This window comes from Schistocerca cancellata, chromosome 1, assembly GCF_023864275.1.
Source record: "Schistocerca cancellata isolate TAMUIC-IGC-003103 chromosome 1, iqSchCanc2.1, whole genome shotgun sequence".
Taxonomy (NCBI): domain Eukaryota; kingdom Metazoa; phylum Arthropoda; class Insecta; order Orthoptera; family Acrididae; genus Schistocerca; species Schistocerca cancellata.
Window position 1 is genome coordinate 562,566,909 of NC_064626.1, and position 15,404 is coordinate 562,582,312.

Sequence of the window (15,404 nt, forward strand, 5' to 3'; positions counted from 1 at the left end):
GCATATTGCAGTAACGCTGGCTGGTCACACTGCATGTCTTAGATCCTTGAGCACAACCTGTTCAAAAAAGAATGGGCCAGTGATGAACGTAGACTTGAAGCCACATCATACGGTCACACGTTCACCATACAGAGGAACTTCATGCACAGTGAATGGGGGTGAAGATCCCCACACTCTGCAATTCTGTGTGTTCACCTCAACCTTTAGAGAAAAATGAGCTTTGTCTGTCCTTAAGGTGGTCCAGGGCCAGCCCTCGTCAACTTCAATCCTTGCCGCTGTACGATACGTATCTTGTGCGGACACCATTGGAGAATGGTTCGAAGCATCGTCCGTACGGTGGACAACGGGATGTTCAATTGTCCAGACAGCACGGGCACTGCCTGACAATCGGGAATTGCGCGCAGAGTTGTCTGACATAGCAACAGCGATTTTATCAACCACCTGTGGTGCAACCCTTCGTCGGCCTCTTCCTGGAGTGACGTCCAGTTCTCCAATTGACTGGAACTGCTCCATCATGCTCCGCACAGTAGCTGGAGAAAGAGGACTCCTCCATAATCCTTTCAGCCGGCGATATTCTCGAAGTGTAGTTGCAGAATTATTATTGTTTTGATAATAGAGCTTCATTAATACCGCCTTGCTCCTTTTGTCCAAACTCATGTTGACACGTCAACAAGTGCACTGCGACTGGTCATATGCGTGAGATTGTGAATAACGATGTCTGATCGTGGCATACGGTGGCCTCAGTTGGAACTGGACGGTGGCACTGTGATACATGGAAATTATGCACCCCATACTCTGGACGTTAATGCTACCAACTTTAGTACTCGTACGGTAGTACGTTTTGCGTGTTATAACGTGTCAAATAGGGACAGTTTAATTATAACCACCCAGTATAATGACATTAAGAAGTTGTAATTTATCATCAAATGGTTCAAATGGCTCTGAGCACTATGGGACTCAACTGCTGAGGTCATTAGTCCCCTAGAACTTAGAACTAGTTAAACCTAACTAACCTAAGGACATCACAAACATCCATGCCCGAGGCAGGATTCGAACCTGCGACCGTAGCGGTCTTGCGGTTCCAGACTGCAGCGCCTTTAACCGCACGGCCACTTCGGCCGGCTAATTTATCATCAATATGGCGATTTCCACTAAGGGTTACCAACGTTTGTGGGGTAATAGTCTGTCTCAACGCTCCGCTTATGACTGTACAGTGGCTTGCGAAGTATTTGTGTAAATGTAGATGTTGGAGCATATCTCCAAGGTGAAATTGTCATGAAATAGTCGCTTGAGGCTGGCAACCTAACAACACGGAGTGGTGCTTTCGGAAAGTGCTGCAAAGACTCACTTAGGTTGGTCACACGAAAGTAGTGGCTTGGTTCAAATGGCTCTGAGCACTATGGGACTCAACTGCTGTGGTCATAAGTCCCCTAGAACTTAGAACTACTTAAACCTAACTAACCTAAGGACAGCACACAACACCCAGCCATCACGAGGCAGAGAAAATCCCTGACCCCGCCGGGAATCGAACCCGGGAACCCGGGCGTGGGAAGCGAGAACGCTACCGCACGCCCACGAGATGCGGGCACACGAAAGTAGTGCCTCTTTGGTTTGTCAACCGTTTTTGTTGGGGCAGGAAGCTTCAAATAGGACTTGAGAAGAGCAGACGTAACGACTTTAGTAGATGCGCGGTCCATATCCTGGCTGAACGTGGACCTTTACCGATGCATTCACACTGAGAGCATATCAGTAAAACGCAAAAATGTATTCGAACAGAGCCTGTCTCCCCAGATCACGTCGTAATACACTGCAGTCCTCTCGCACAGGCCAGATGACGAGAGCACACATACAATACGATCAGAGGCGAAACAGCATCAAAATGAAACGATAGTACGGCAGACTAGCTCTCCGAGGTCCTGCACCTTTAATACGCAAAAGAACGACAGAATATACCCGAATAGAAGGGAGAACCGATAGAGGCACTCAAGGTACCCTCCGCCACACACCGTCAGGTGGCTTGCGGAGTATGGATGTAGATGTAGATGTAGACGTGAGACCCAGGGCACATCAAACAACCAACTTGTCAGACACCTCAGAGGAACATGACGAAAGTGACCCAAGGAACAAAACAGACGAAGATGACAACTTGCTAAACCAGATCTCCTAGTAAACAAGCCGTGACTTGTTATTGCACTCAGTCATATAAAACCTGTGTATTAGAACCAGAGACATAGTAACAACACGAACCAGCGGTGGGTGCATGGCTCGACGACTTTCCAAGGTAGTCCCAACAGCCCTCCTCTACCATTGGTCTATGGGGCTTTACTGGAGGGAATCTACGACTCACTTCTGATCTTTCGTTTCCTCTCTGAAGGTCCAAAAACTCAGTAAATAATTTGTGAGTTTCAATTTTCCAGTCGATATAATTTATATTTTATATTTTGTTCGAATAGTACAAGAAAAAGCTGCAGGTTTTTTCTTTCTTATCTTTCTTTCGTTTTCTTCTAAGTAACCAACATTTTTTTGTTTGACACTATCAGCTTTTTTAACTGATTTGATTTTCTCCGTAAATCATTGTCAAAATTTTGATTTTTTTAGTTGCTGAAAACAAGATTTGTTAGTAATATGCAACTATTCATGTTTTCACATGAAACAATTGTAAAATGTACGATCTGGTTTTTTAAATATTAGGCAGCAAGTCTTTAAATATGTAATTAATGAAATGATATGAAAACATAGAACCTCTGTGCTTTTAGAATGTTGGCGCGTCCGGAAAGCTTGCTAGTAGAGCTGCCGTGCTGTACGAAGGGACAAAGGTCACTACGTAGTGACATTTTAGCTACACATTTCAATGCAATCTCATGAAACACATTAATATTTTGGGACTCTGGATGGTTATTGCAGTCTTGCATCCTCCGTTGAAGAAGACGTTGCATTTTGGGTTCGTTATTCGTGAATTCAGGGGGTGGCGAGGAAGGATCGTGAGGGGCGGGGGTAGGGAGAAGAGGAGACTAGGGTCTATTTATGCAGTGTTGGCAATTCAATGCCTTCAAGACTTAACGCTGATTACAAAAGAAACATTTAGAGCAGTTTCACGTTCACGATCACTGCTCTTTTATTCAAAGCAATACTACCCCATAAGTGTAACGAATTGGCGTCGTGGTGATGAAACTGGAATCAATACTGCGAGAAACATAAATCAAATCATTGACTGACGTCACCGTTTACGTTTTTCGTTGTTTTCTAAAACGGTTGAGGTGAATGTCCAATTGTTTCGTCGACGAGGCTACAACTGATTCCCTTCACTATGCTTACGCAACTCGGTCTCTAACATCCTTGATGTCGACACGACGTTAAATTCCAACATTCTTGCAGTCATCTAAGTTCGTAGACTATCGTTGCCATGGTCAGTTTTCATGAAATTCTTCTGGGCTGTAGGCGGTGTCATGTTGTCAAAGGACATACCAACGTTTTAACCACTATTTAAGCACTCCGTCTTCAGGCCACAAGTGGCCCACCGGGACCATTCGACCGCCGTGTCATCCTCAGCTGAGGATGCGGATAGGATGGGCGTGTGGTCAGACCACCGCTCTCCCGGTCGTTACGATGGTTTTCTGTGACCGTAGCCGCTACTATTTGGTGGAGTAACTCCTCAATTGGCATCATGAGGCTGAATGCATCCCGAAAAACGGCAACAGCGCATGGCGGCTCGGATGGTCACCCATCCAAGTGCCAGCCACACCCGACAGAACTTAACTTCGGTGATCTGACGGGAACCGGTGTATCCACTGCGGCAAGGCCGTTGCCAACCACTGTGGATGATTTTTGGCGGTCACTCTCTGAACGGAGCAGCAGCCAAAGCCGGACACACTTGCGTTCTTGACTGGTCAAAAATCTCGACACCTAAAAATGTCCAACAGTGAACGGGTACCATTCTGCTTTCCGCTTCAACTAAAATGCAGTTGACATGAAAAAGTGAAATGTGGCCTCATTTTGCTGAAGTAAACGTCTGTCGATAAAGCTGTCAGAATGATGTATCTTTTGAGGAGGTCACGCTTTAAAAAATTAGATTGTCCTCAGCAGTCACCAGCTGTTACTGCTTCGAACTATTTTATCACAAGCGTCGAAGAAACTGAATGAAGCGTTTATTTTTCTCTACCAAGGACGCAAAGGCGATAGCAGCCACAGAGTGGTATTCTATCGCTCGTACAACTGGCGTTTTCTTTGAGAGACGTTGTGCCAAATGCATCGACCTCGGTGGTGATTAAGTAGGGTTATCTGCGATTTCATCAGCCTGCCGTATTTCTATTCTTGTCCGGCCGATAAATTTTCACAACTCGCTCGGAACTTAGAGCTACAGTTTGTTCGGTGGCACTAACAGATATATACGTTCCAAAATATGACAAAAGAGGTATTGCTCAGACACTGTAGCGTTCAAAAATTCTCTGAGGACTAGAGAATGGAAAATTTTTAGAGATACATAGATAGTATTACTGCGAAGGTAACGAAACATTAGTTCTGGAATGTGACAAACAGAACTGGGTTTAACAAAAAAATGGTTCAAATGGCTCTAAGTACTATGGGACTTAACATCTGAGGTCATCAGTCCCCTAGACTACTTAAACCTAACTAACCTAAGGACATCACACACATCCATGCTCGAGGCAGGATTCGAACCTGCGACCGTAGCAGCAACCGGTTCCGGCGTGAAGCGCTTAGAGCCGCTAGGCCACAGCGGCCGGCTGGCTTTAACAGTTATGGCTTACTTAAGCAATCGTGGGATAGCCAACCGAGTGTTAGATGACCGCTGCGTGTAAAGTAAATGCACTGCCCAGTCACATTAATGTGACCACCTGTAAAAGACAGAATGACTACATTTTCCAGTGCGAGACATGCGGGAAGAGTGTCGGAGAGGTTCTTGAAAGTACCAATAGGGATGTGGAGCCATATCAACTCCAGTGCCGTGCCCAGCTGCGCTACATTTCTCCTCTGACGATCCAGGGCGCGAAGAGCCCACAGATCCCACAGATTTTCGAGTGGGTTTAAATTCGGGGACTTTGGTGGCCAGGAGAGTGCGGTAAACTCAGACTGCTGCTCTTCGAACGACGTACGAACAGTGCGAGCTGTGTGACACGTTGCATTGTACTGCTTGTAGATACCATCGTGCCAAAGACAAACAAACTGGCCGGCCGAAGTGGCCGAGCAGTTCTAGGCGCTACAGTCTGGAACCGCGCGACAACTACGGTCGCAGGTTCGAATCCTGCCTCGGGCATGGATGTAGGTTAGTTAGGTTTAAGTAGTTCTAAGTTCTAGGGGACTGATGACCTCAGCAGGTAAGTCCCATAGTGCTCAGAGCCAAACAAACTGCATGTAGGGGTCGACATGATCCCCAAGGATAGATGTCTACTTGTGTTGATCCATTGTGGCTTCCAGAATGACGAGATCACACAGGAATGCGACGCAAACATTCCCCAAAACATAACGCTTTCCCCTCTGGCCTGGACCCTTCCGACCATTGTTGCTGAATGATTGCTTTCAGATGTTTCACGGCGTACGTGCCAATGGTGCCATCTGTCTGTTTGAGTAAAAAAAAAAAACGTGATTCATGTGAAAATGTCACACGTCGCCACTCACTGGACGTCCACTTGCGGTTCTGGCGTGCAAATTCCAGCCTTAGTCCCCGATGAACAGCAGTCAGCGAGGGTGGACGAACCAGGCACCGGCAGTGGAGGCCCATAGACACAACGTTCACTGAACAGCCGTTGAGTAAATACTGTTGGCGTCCCCTTTGTTACTGTGGATGATTTTTGGCGGTCACTCTCTGAACGGAGCAGCAGCCAAAGCCGGACACACTTGCGTTCTTGACTGGTCAAAAATCTCGACACCTAAAAATGTCCAAATGGCGGTCGGTTGCTCAAGAGTTGCACTGTGTTCACCCGTACACATCTCTACTGCCGTCTTTCACTCCTGGCTCAGGTTTTGCCGCGTACGGTATACAAAGAGTAGCAATTCCAGCAGTCCAGCTTCGATCCGCCCTCATACTCTTGTTGACCAGGGCCAAAAAGTGCCAAAAGATGAATGGTGGTCACATTCAACATCTGCTATAGTCAGGATGGTACTGTATTTCCATTCCTCTGCTGTGTTTCTTTGTATGCTGGAACTCTTGTTCTCCGGGCCACTTTCATTTGCTCCACCCTGTAGTAGGATAATAAACTGTCAGCGAAGTCAGATTCTAGAGCTACGCACAAACTGCTAAGATGCCATGCTAAGACTTGATGACGAGTGAAAACCATGTTATACTCAGCTAAAAATTAAAACAAGTATACGTTAATTTGGATTAAAGACTCACCAAGTATGTCAACTGGGACATTTACTCCTCTTCAATTATAAATTCACAGTTAATTAAAATTGCCAAGAGGGGCCATTCAAGCCAGAATCGTTTGTGCATCTGTATGCTATTTCAGTTTTTACAGAGCGCACAAGCAATTTCCTGTTTATTTATCATAAAGCAACACGAACCAAAGATGACAGCCATGTGAACAATTCCACGGAGCACGAAAAAGCGCTACTGTGGCAACAGTAACAACTCTGTTTGACGGTCACTTACGAAGAGAAAGCATGATATACTACAATAACCTCGGTGATTTGCAGGATAATATAAAATTCCGACAAACACTAAAACATATTTTAAATCTAGCCTGCAATCTTTTCTTTTGCTCCGCTCCTTCTATTTCAGACATATAATTTTGAATTAAAAACTGGTAACATGTGAAGCTAAAAAACCTAAAGTCAAGTGTATCACTAGCCACATGAGTAGAATTGCAGATTCACACTTTGACCTTCAGATATGCTTTCATTCTTATTAAATTTATGGCAGAATGCTATTTTGTAATCTGTACGAGGGGTAGTCATAAAATTTTAATTAACACCTCACAAAAAATTTTGCTGTATTTTTGTTTGTTTACGTATGTGCAACAACGGAGCACGCTCAAAGCCCCACTTCACAGTACCGCAGAACGCCACTAGACTATCCAACAGAAAATGGCGAAATTCATTGATAAAGTGTTGATGGGCTGTGCCATTATGTGTTGGCTCCTCAAATGATATGCTACGGCACTGGGGCGCAGGGATTTTAACGGGTACCAGGACTGCAAACAAAAATTTATTAAGTAACTTCTTTATTTTTAGAGGTGACAACCTAAAACGTTACGACAGCTCCTCGTAAATGGCTAAAAATTCAAATGGCTCCAAGCACTATGGGACTTAACATCTGACGTCATCAGTCGCCTAGACTTAGAACTACTTAAACCTAACTAACCTAAGGACATCACACACATCCATGCGGGAGGCAGGATTCGAAAATGCAGCAACGCGGTTCCGGACTGAAGCGCCTAGAACCGCTCGGCCACAGCGGCCGGCCGTAAATGGCTATTAGGTAGTCACACTCACAAACAAATCATGCATACGAACCGTATAAAATGACTTGCCACAGATCATTTTGTGAAAAATCGTGCAAATGTTAGGCGGCACATGTAACAAACTGAGTAGCTCAACTAGTGCCACTGTAACATTACGAGTCAAGATAGCTGTAACGGAAATTGAATAGCGTAAAGTTATCATTAAAAACGCACGCCGCGCGATTTAATTGAATAGCGTAAAGTTATCATTAAAAACGCACGCCGCGCGATTTGTGACGGTTTGGTTGGTCATAATAGTAGTAACATGCTTTTGAATACAATTAAAATATAACGGCGATAACTGTTTAGTGTTATTGGAAACAATATGTAGTAAATTAATGAGTAAGGTAGCCGATCCTATAAGAAGAGGTGAAATTGGGCATATTAAGGTGTTTTGCTTTATGTCGACTAAGCCCATGATACGGCGTCTTTTTTTCCGTTTGCTCTTAAAAAAAACAAAAAAAAAAACAAATAAGTAACGAAGTGCTAATTGTGCGTTGTGAAAAATATAGGGGCGAATTTTAAATAGCTACAGTGAATAATCAGACTAACAAATGGACATTCAGCTACGCGAAATAGCGGACAGCGAAGTGTGGTCATTAAATTGAGTACACCTACAGGGCGGTCAATTCCGGGATAAGTCTATTCGCATCTCACGAGGGACGCGGTATTGAGACCGGTTTTTTTCTTATTATATCACGGAGAGCGGGCTTCAATTTATAAAAAGGAGAAAAGCTGTATCATTATCATTGACTGTTGGTGTTAAGCAACCAAAACTGTTCATCAAAGGGTTTCGGTGAATGAGTGGTGAATGCGAAATGAAACTGTGAACGAAGTTATATTAAATAAAGCAGAAGAGACAAGACAGTTTGGTCGTATCTGTTATTATTCCATAAACCGTAACATTTCTTCTCGTTGTACGTTGTGTGTTGTCAATGGCTTAAGGTCATCATATCTCATGCTCTAAGATCGACGCGCCTTTCCTCTTGGTATAACGGTGTCTCACGGTAACAACGACAACGCCGACGGCGAAGGAAGATACGGTAGACCACGACATATTCTGTTCAAACCTGTCAGCAACGAATGTACACTGCAGGAGAAAAATTAATACACCCGGAAAGACGACGGCAATTTTGATCCTATGACGGCTCATGCCACTTAGAGGATAGTCGATGTACTGATAATGGTTCCAAAGTTGTCCGCCTATAGATTATTGGCATAGCTACCAGAGTGCCATCTGTGCCTACCCTTTAATTGAGAACGCCCAAAGCCAGTTGGCTTAGTGTGGTGCAAACGCATGAAGCAAGCAGGCAACAGTGAGACAGAGACGCACTTGGTGCTTCCTACAGCCACCTGAGAGAGTCTGAAAGGGGTCAAGTTGTGGCCTCACAAGTGGCGGCGTTGTCCTTTCGGAGAACTGCCTCACAAGTTGGACGTGTTGCGGCAGTTGTCGAACGATGCTGGAATCAGTAGTCACGCGAACATTCTCACGCCCTTAAATGAGGTTCTGGACGTCTATACAGCACAGGCGCCAGTCAGGGTCTTCGTATTGTGAGGGTAGCAATGGCAGATGGTACAGATACCACAGCATGGAAAAGATGGCTTGTGAGACCAGGCGTGTCATCACGAACTGTTGCGTACCGATTATCAGCAGTACGAGCACGCCACCTCTAGCCTGCCTTCCGCACACACCACAGCATCTTCGTCCACGGCTCGACTAGTGTCGTCAGAGGATCTCTTGCACGATGGAACGGCGCGGCCTGGTCTTCAGCCACGAAAGCAGATGCTGCCTGCATGCAAGTGACAGTCGTTTGCGCTTACATCGAAGGCTTCACGAGCGCTGCCTCACAGAGTACATTGTTCGAGGACACACAGGTCCCACCCCAGGCATAATGCTCTGGGGTACGATAAGCTGGAACTCTCGTTCTTTGGTGTTTCTAGAAACGACGTTAACCAGCATTCGGTAAGTGCAGAATGTAGTTACTACTGTTCTTTTGCCATTCTTGTAACTAGAAGATCACGAAACGTTCGAACAGGATAATCTCGCCCACGCACTGTACGGAAACTAAACGTGTTCAGCCAGACGGGAAGCAACTTCCCTGGCCAGCACGATCTCCGGACTTGTCTCCAATCGAACACGTGTGAGATATGAGGGGACGAGAAGCGACTCGTCAACCAACAACTCTTACAGTACCGTGCCCCTGCTTGGCTGAGTGGTAACGTGTTTACCTACCATGCAAGGGGCCCCGATTCGACTTCCGGCCGGGTTGGAGATTTTCTCCGCTCGTGTACTGAGTGTTGTATTGTCCTCATCATCAAAAATGGTTCAAATGGCTCTAAGTACTATGGGACTTAACATCTGAGGTCATCAGTCCCCTAGACTACTTAAACCTAACTAACCTAAGGACATCACACACATCCATGCTCGAGGCAGGATTCGAACCTGCGACCGTAGCAGCAACCGGTTCCGGCGTGAAGCGCTTAGAGCCGCTAGGCCACAGCGGCCGGCTGGCTTTAACAGTTATGGCTTACTTAAGCAATCGTGGGATAGCCAACCGAGTGTTAGATGACCGCTGCGTGTAAAGTAAATGCACTGCCCAGTCACATTAATGTGACCACCTGTAAAAGACAGAATGACTACATTTTCCAGTGCGAGACATGCGGGAAGAGTGTCGGAGAGGTTCTTGAAAGTACCAATAGGGATGTGGAGCCATATCAACTCCAGTGCCGTGCCCAGCTGCGCTACATTTCTCCTCTGACGATCCAGGGCGCGAAGAGCCCACAGATCCCACAGATTTTCGAGTGGGTTTAAATTCGGGGACTTTGGTGGCCAGGAGAGTGCGGTAAACTCAGACTGCTGCTCTTCGAACGACGTACGAACAGTGCGAGCTGTGTGACACGTTGCATTGTACTGCTTGTAGATACCATCGTGCCAAAGACAAACAAACTGGCCGGCCGAAGTGGCCGAGCAGTTCTAGGCGCTACAGTCTGGAACCGCGCGACAACTACGGTCGCAGGTTCGAATCCTGCCTCGGGCATGGATGTAGGTTAGTTAGGTTTAAGTAGTTCTAAGTTCTAGGGGACTGATGACCTCAGCAGGTAAGTCCCATAGTGCTCAGAGCCAAACAAACTGCATGTAGGGGTCGACATGATCCCCAAGGATAGATGTCTACTTGTGTTGATCCATTGTGGCTTCCAGAATGACGAGATCACACAGGAATGCGACGCAAACATTCCCCAAAACATAACGCTTTCCCCTCTGGCCTGGACCCTTCCGACCATTGTTGCTGAATGATTGCTTTCAGATGTTTCACGGCGTACGTGCCAATGGTGCCATCTGTCTGTTTGAGTAAAAAAAAAAAACGTGATTCATGTGAAAATGTCACACGTCGCCACTCACTGGACGTCCACTTGCGGTTCTGGCGTGCAAATTCCAGCCTTAGTCCCCGATGAACAGCAGTCAGCGAGGGTGGACGAACCAGGCACCGGCAGTGGAGGCCCATAGACACAACGTTCACTGAACAGCCGTTGAGTAAATACTGTTGGCGTCCCCTTTGTTACTGTGGATGATTTTTGGCGGTCACTCTCTGAACGGAGCAGCAGCCAAAGCCGGACACACTTGCGTTCTTGACTGGTCAAAAATCTCGACACCTAAAAATGTCCAAATGGCGGTCGGTTGCTCAAGAGTTGCACTGTGTTCACCCGTACACATCTCTACTGCCGTCTTTCACTCCTGGCTCAGGTTTTGCCGCGTACGGTATACAAAGAGTAGCAATTCCAGCAGTCCAGCTTCGATCCGCCCTCATACTCTTGTTGACCAGGGCCAAAAAGTGCCAAAAGATGAATGGTGGTCACATTCAACATCTGCTATAGTCAGGATGGTACTGTATTTCCATTCCTCTGCTGTGTTTCTTTGTATGCTGGAACTCTTGTTCTCCGGGCCACTTTCATTTGCTCCACCCTGTAGTAGGATAATAAACTGTCAGCGAAGTCAGATTCTAGAGCTACGCACAAACTGCTAAGATGCCATGCTAAGACTTGATGACGAGTGAAAACCATGTTATACTCAGCTAAAAATTAAAACAAGTATACGTTAATTTGGATTAAAGACTCACCAAGTATGTCAACTGGGACATTTACTCCTCTTCAATTATAAATTCACAGTTAATTAAAATTGCCAAGAGGGGCCATTCAAGCCAGAATCGTTTGTGCATCTGTATGCTATTTCAGTTTTTACAGAGCGCACAAGCAATTTCCTGTTTATTTATCATAAAGCAACACGAACCAAAGATGACAGCCATGTGAACAATTCCACGGAGCACGAAAAAGCGCTACTGTGGCAACAGTAACAACTCTGTTTGACGGTCACTTACGAAGAGAAAGCATGATATACTACAATAACCTCGGTGATTTGCAGGATAATATAAAATTCCGACAAACACTAAAACATATTTTAAATCTAGCCTGCAATCTTTTCTTTTGCTCCGCTCCTTCTATTTCAGACATATAATTTTGAATTAAAAACTGGTAACATGTGAAGCTAAAAAACCTAAAGTCAAGTGTATCACTAGCCACATGAGTAGAATTGCAGATTCACACTTTGACCTTCAGATATGCTTTCATTCTTATTAAATTTATGGCAGAATGCTATTTTGTAATCTGTACGAGGGGTAGTCATAAAATTTTAATTAACACCTCACAAAAAATTTTGCTGTATTTTTGTTTGTTTACGTATGTGCAACAACGGAGCACGCTCAAAGCCCCACTTCACAGTACCGCAGAACGCCACTAGACTATCCAACAGAAAATGGCGAAATTCATTGATAAAGTGTTGATGGGCTGTGCCATTATGTGTTGGCTCCTCAAATGATATGCTACGGCACTGGGGCGCAGGGATTTTAACGGGTACCAGGACTGCAAACAAAAATTTATTAAGTAACTTCTTTATTTTTAGAGGTGACAACCTAAAACGTTACGACAGCTCCTCGTAAATGGCTAAAAATTCAAATGGCTCCAAGCACTATGGGACTTAACATCTGACGTCATCAGTCGCCTAGACTTAGAACTACTTAAACCTAACTAACCTAAGGACATCACACACATCCATGCGGGAGGCAGGATTCGAAAATGCAGCAACGCGGTTCCGGACTGAAGCGCCTAGAACCGCTCGGCCACAGCGGCCGGCCGTAAATGGCTATTAGGTAGTCACACTCACAAACAAATCATGCATACGAACCGTATAAAATGACTTGCCACAGATCATTTTGTGAAAAATCGTGCAAATGTTAGGCGGCACATGTAACAAACTGAGTAGCTCAACTAGTGCCACTGTAACATTACGAGTCAAGATAGCTGTAACGGAAATTGAATAGCGTAAAGTTATCATTAAAAACGCACGCCGCGCGATTTAATTGAATAGCGTAAAGTTATCATTAAAAACGCACGCCGCGCAATTTGTGACGGTTTGGTTGGTCATAATAGTAGTAACATGCTTTTGAATACAATTAAAATATAACGGCGATAACTGTTTAGTGTTATTGGAAACAATATGTAGTAAATTAATGAGTAAGGTAGCCGATCCTATAAGAAGAGGTGAAATTGGGCATATTAAGGTGTTTTGCTTTATGTCGACTAAGCCCATGATACGGCGTCTTTTTTTCCGTTTGCTCTTAAAAAAAACAAAAAAAAAAACAAATAAGTAACGAAGTGCTAATTGTGCGTTGTGAAAAATATAGGGGCGAATTTTAAATAGCTACAGTGAATAATCAGACTAACAAATGGACATTCAGCTACGCGAAATAGCGGACAGCGAAGTGTGGTCATTAAATTGAGTACACCTACAGGGCGGTCAATTCCGGGATAAGTCTATTCGCATCTCACGAGGGACGCGGTATTGAGACCGGTTTTTTTCTTATTATATCACGGAGAGCGGGCTTCAATTTATAAAAAGGAGAAAAGCTGTATCATTATCATTGACTGTTGGTGTTAAGCAACCAAAACTGTTCATCAAAGGGTTTCGGTGAATGAGTGGTGAATGCGAAATGAAACTGTGAACGAAGTTATATTAAATAAAGCAGAAGAGACAAGACAGTTTGGTCGTATCTGTTATTATTCCATAAACCGTAACATTTCTTCTCGTTGTACGTTGTGTGTTGTCAATGGCTTAAGGTCATCATATCTCATGCTCTAAGATCGACGCGCCTTTCCTCTTGGTATAACGGTGTCTCACGGTAACAACGACAACGCCGACGGCGAAGGAAGATACGGTAGACCACGACATATTCTGTTCAAACCTGTCAGCAACGAATGTACACTGCAGGAGAAAAATTAATACACCCGGAAAGACGACGGCAATTTTGATCCTATGACGGCTCATGCCACTTAGAGGATAGTCGATGTACTGATAATGGTTCCAAAGTTGTCCGCCTATAGATTATTGGCATAGCTACCAGAGTGCCATCTGTGCCTACCCTTTAATTGAGAACGCCCAAAGCCAGTTGGCTTAGTGTGGTGCAAACGCATGAAGCAAGCAGGCAACAGTGAGACAGAGACGCACTTGGTGCTTCCTACAGCCACCTGAGAGAGTCTGAAAGGGGTCAAGTTGTGGCCTCACAAGTGGCGGCGTTGTCCTTTCGGAGAACTGCCTCACAAGTTGGACGTGTTGCGGCAGTTGTCGAACGATGCTGGAATCAGTAGTCACGCGAACATTCTCACGCCCTTAAATGAGGTTCTGGACGTCTATACAGCACAGGCGCCAGTCAGGGTCTTCGTATTGTGAGGGTAGCAATGGCAGATGGTACAGATACCACAGCATGGAAAAGATGGCTTGTGAGACCAGGCGTGTCATCACGAACTGTTGCGTACCGATTATCAGCAGTACGAGCACGCCACCTCTAGCCTGCCTTCCGCACACACCACAGCATCTTCGTCCACGGCTCGACTAGTGTCGTCAGAGGATCTCTTGCACGATGGAACGGCGCGGCCTGGTCTTCAGCCACGAAAGCAGATGCTGCCTGCATGCAAGTGACAGTCGTTTGCGCTTACATCGAAGGCTTCACGAGCGCTGCCTCACAGAGTACATTGTTCGAGGACACACAGGTCCCACCCCAGGCATAATGCTCTGGGGTACGATAAGCTGGAACTCTCGTTCTTTGGTGTTTCTAGAAACGACGTTAACCAGCATTCGGTAAGTGCAGAATGTAGTTACTACTGTTCTTTTGCCATTCTTGTAACTAGAAGATCACGAAACGTTCGAACAGGATAATCTCGCCCACGCACTGTACGGAAACTAAACGTGTTCAGCCAGACGGGAAGCAACTTCCCTGGCCAGCACGATCTCCGGACTTGTCTCCAATCGAACACGTGTGAGATATGAGGGGACGAGAAGCGACTCGTCAACCAACAACTCTTACAGTACCGTGCCCCTGCTTGGCTGAGTGGTAACGTGTTTACCTACCATGCAAGGGGCCCCGATTCGACTTCCGGCCGGGTTGGAGATTTTCTCCGCTCGTGTACTGAGTGTTGTATTGTCCTCATCATCAAAAATGGTTCAAATGGCTCTAAGCACTATGGGACTTAACAGCTGAGGTCATCAGTCCCCTATACTTAGAACTACTTAAACCTAACTAACCTAAGGACATCACACACATCCATGCCCGAGGCAGGATTCGAACCTGCGACCGTAGCAACCCCGTGGTTCCGGACTGAGGCGCCTAGAACCGCGTGGCCACCGCGGCCGGCCCCTCATCATCATCATCATCATCATCATCATCATCATCATCACCGACACGCAAGTCGCCCAATGCGGCGTCACCTGAAATAAGACTTGAAACCCGGCGGCCGAACTTCCTTGGATGGGGCCTTCTGGCCAACAATGTCACACGATCACTTCATTTGTTTCTTACATAATTACGTGAACAGGTCGAGCAGGCGTGGAACAACGTATGC

At 45.7% G+C, this 15,404-nt stretch overlaps 1 pseudogene; it reads right to left on the reverse strand.

The window, feature by feature from the left end:
* Nucleotides 1-3,689: 3,689 nt before the first annotated feature.
* On the reverse strand, nt 3,690-3,807 carry LOC126105586 (5S ribosomal RNA; annotated as a pseudogene).
* Nucleotides 3,808-15,404: the final 11,597 nt, after the last annotated feature.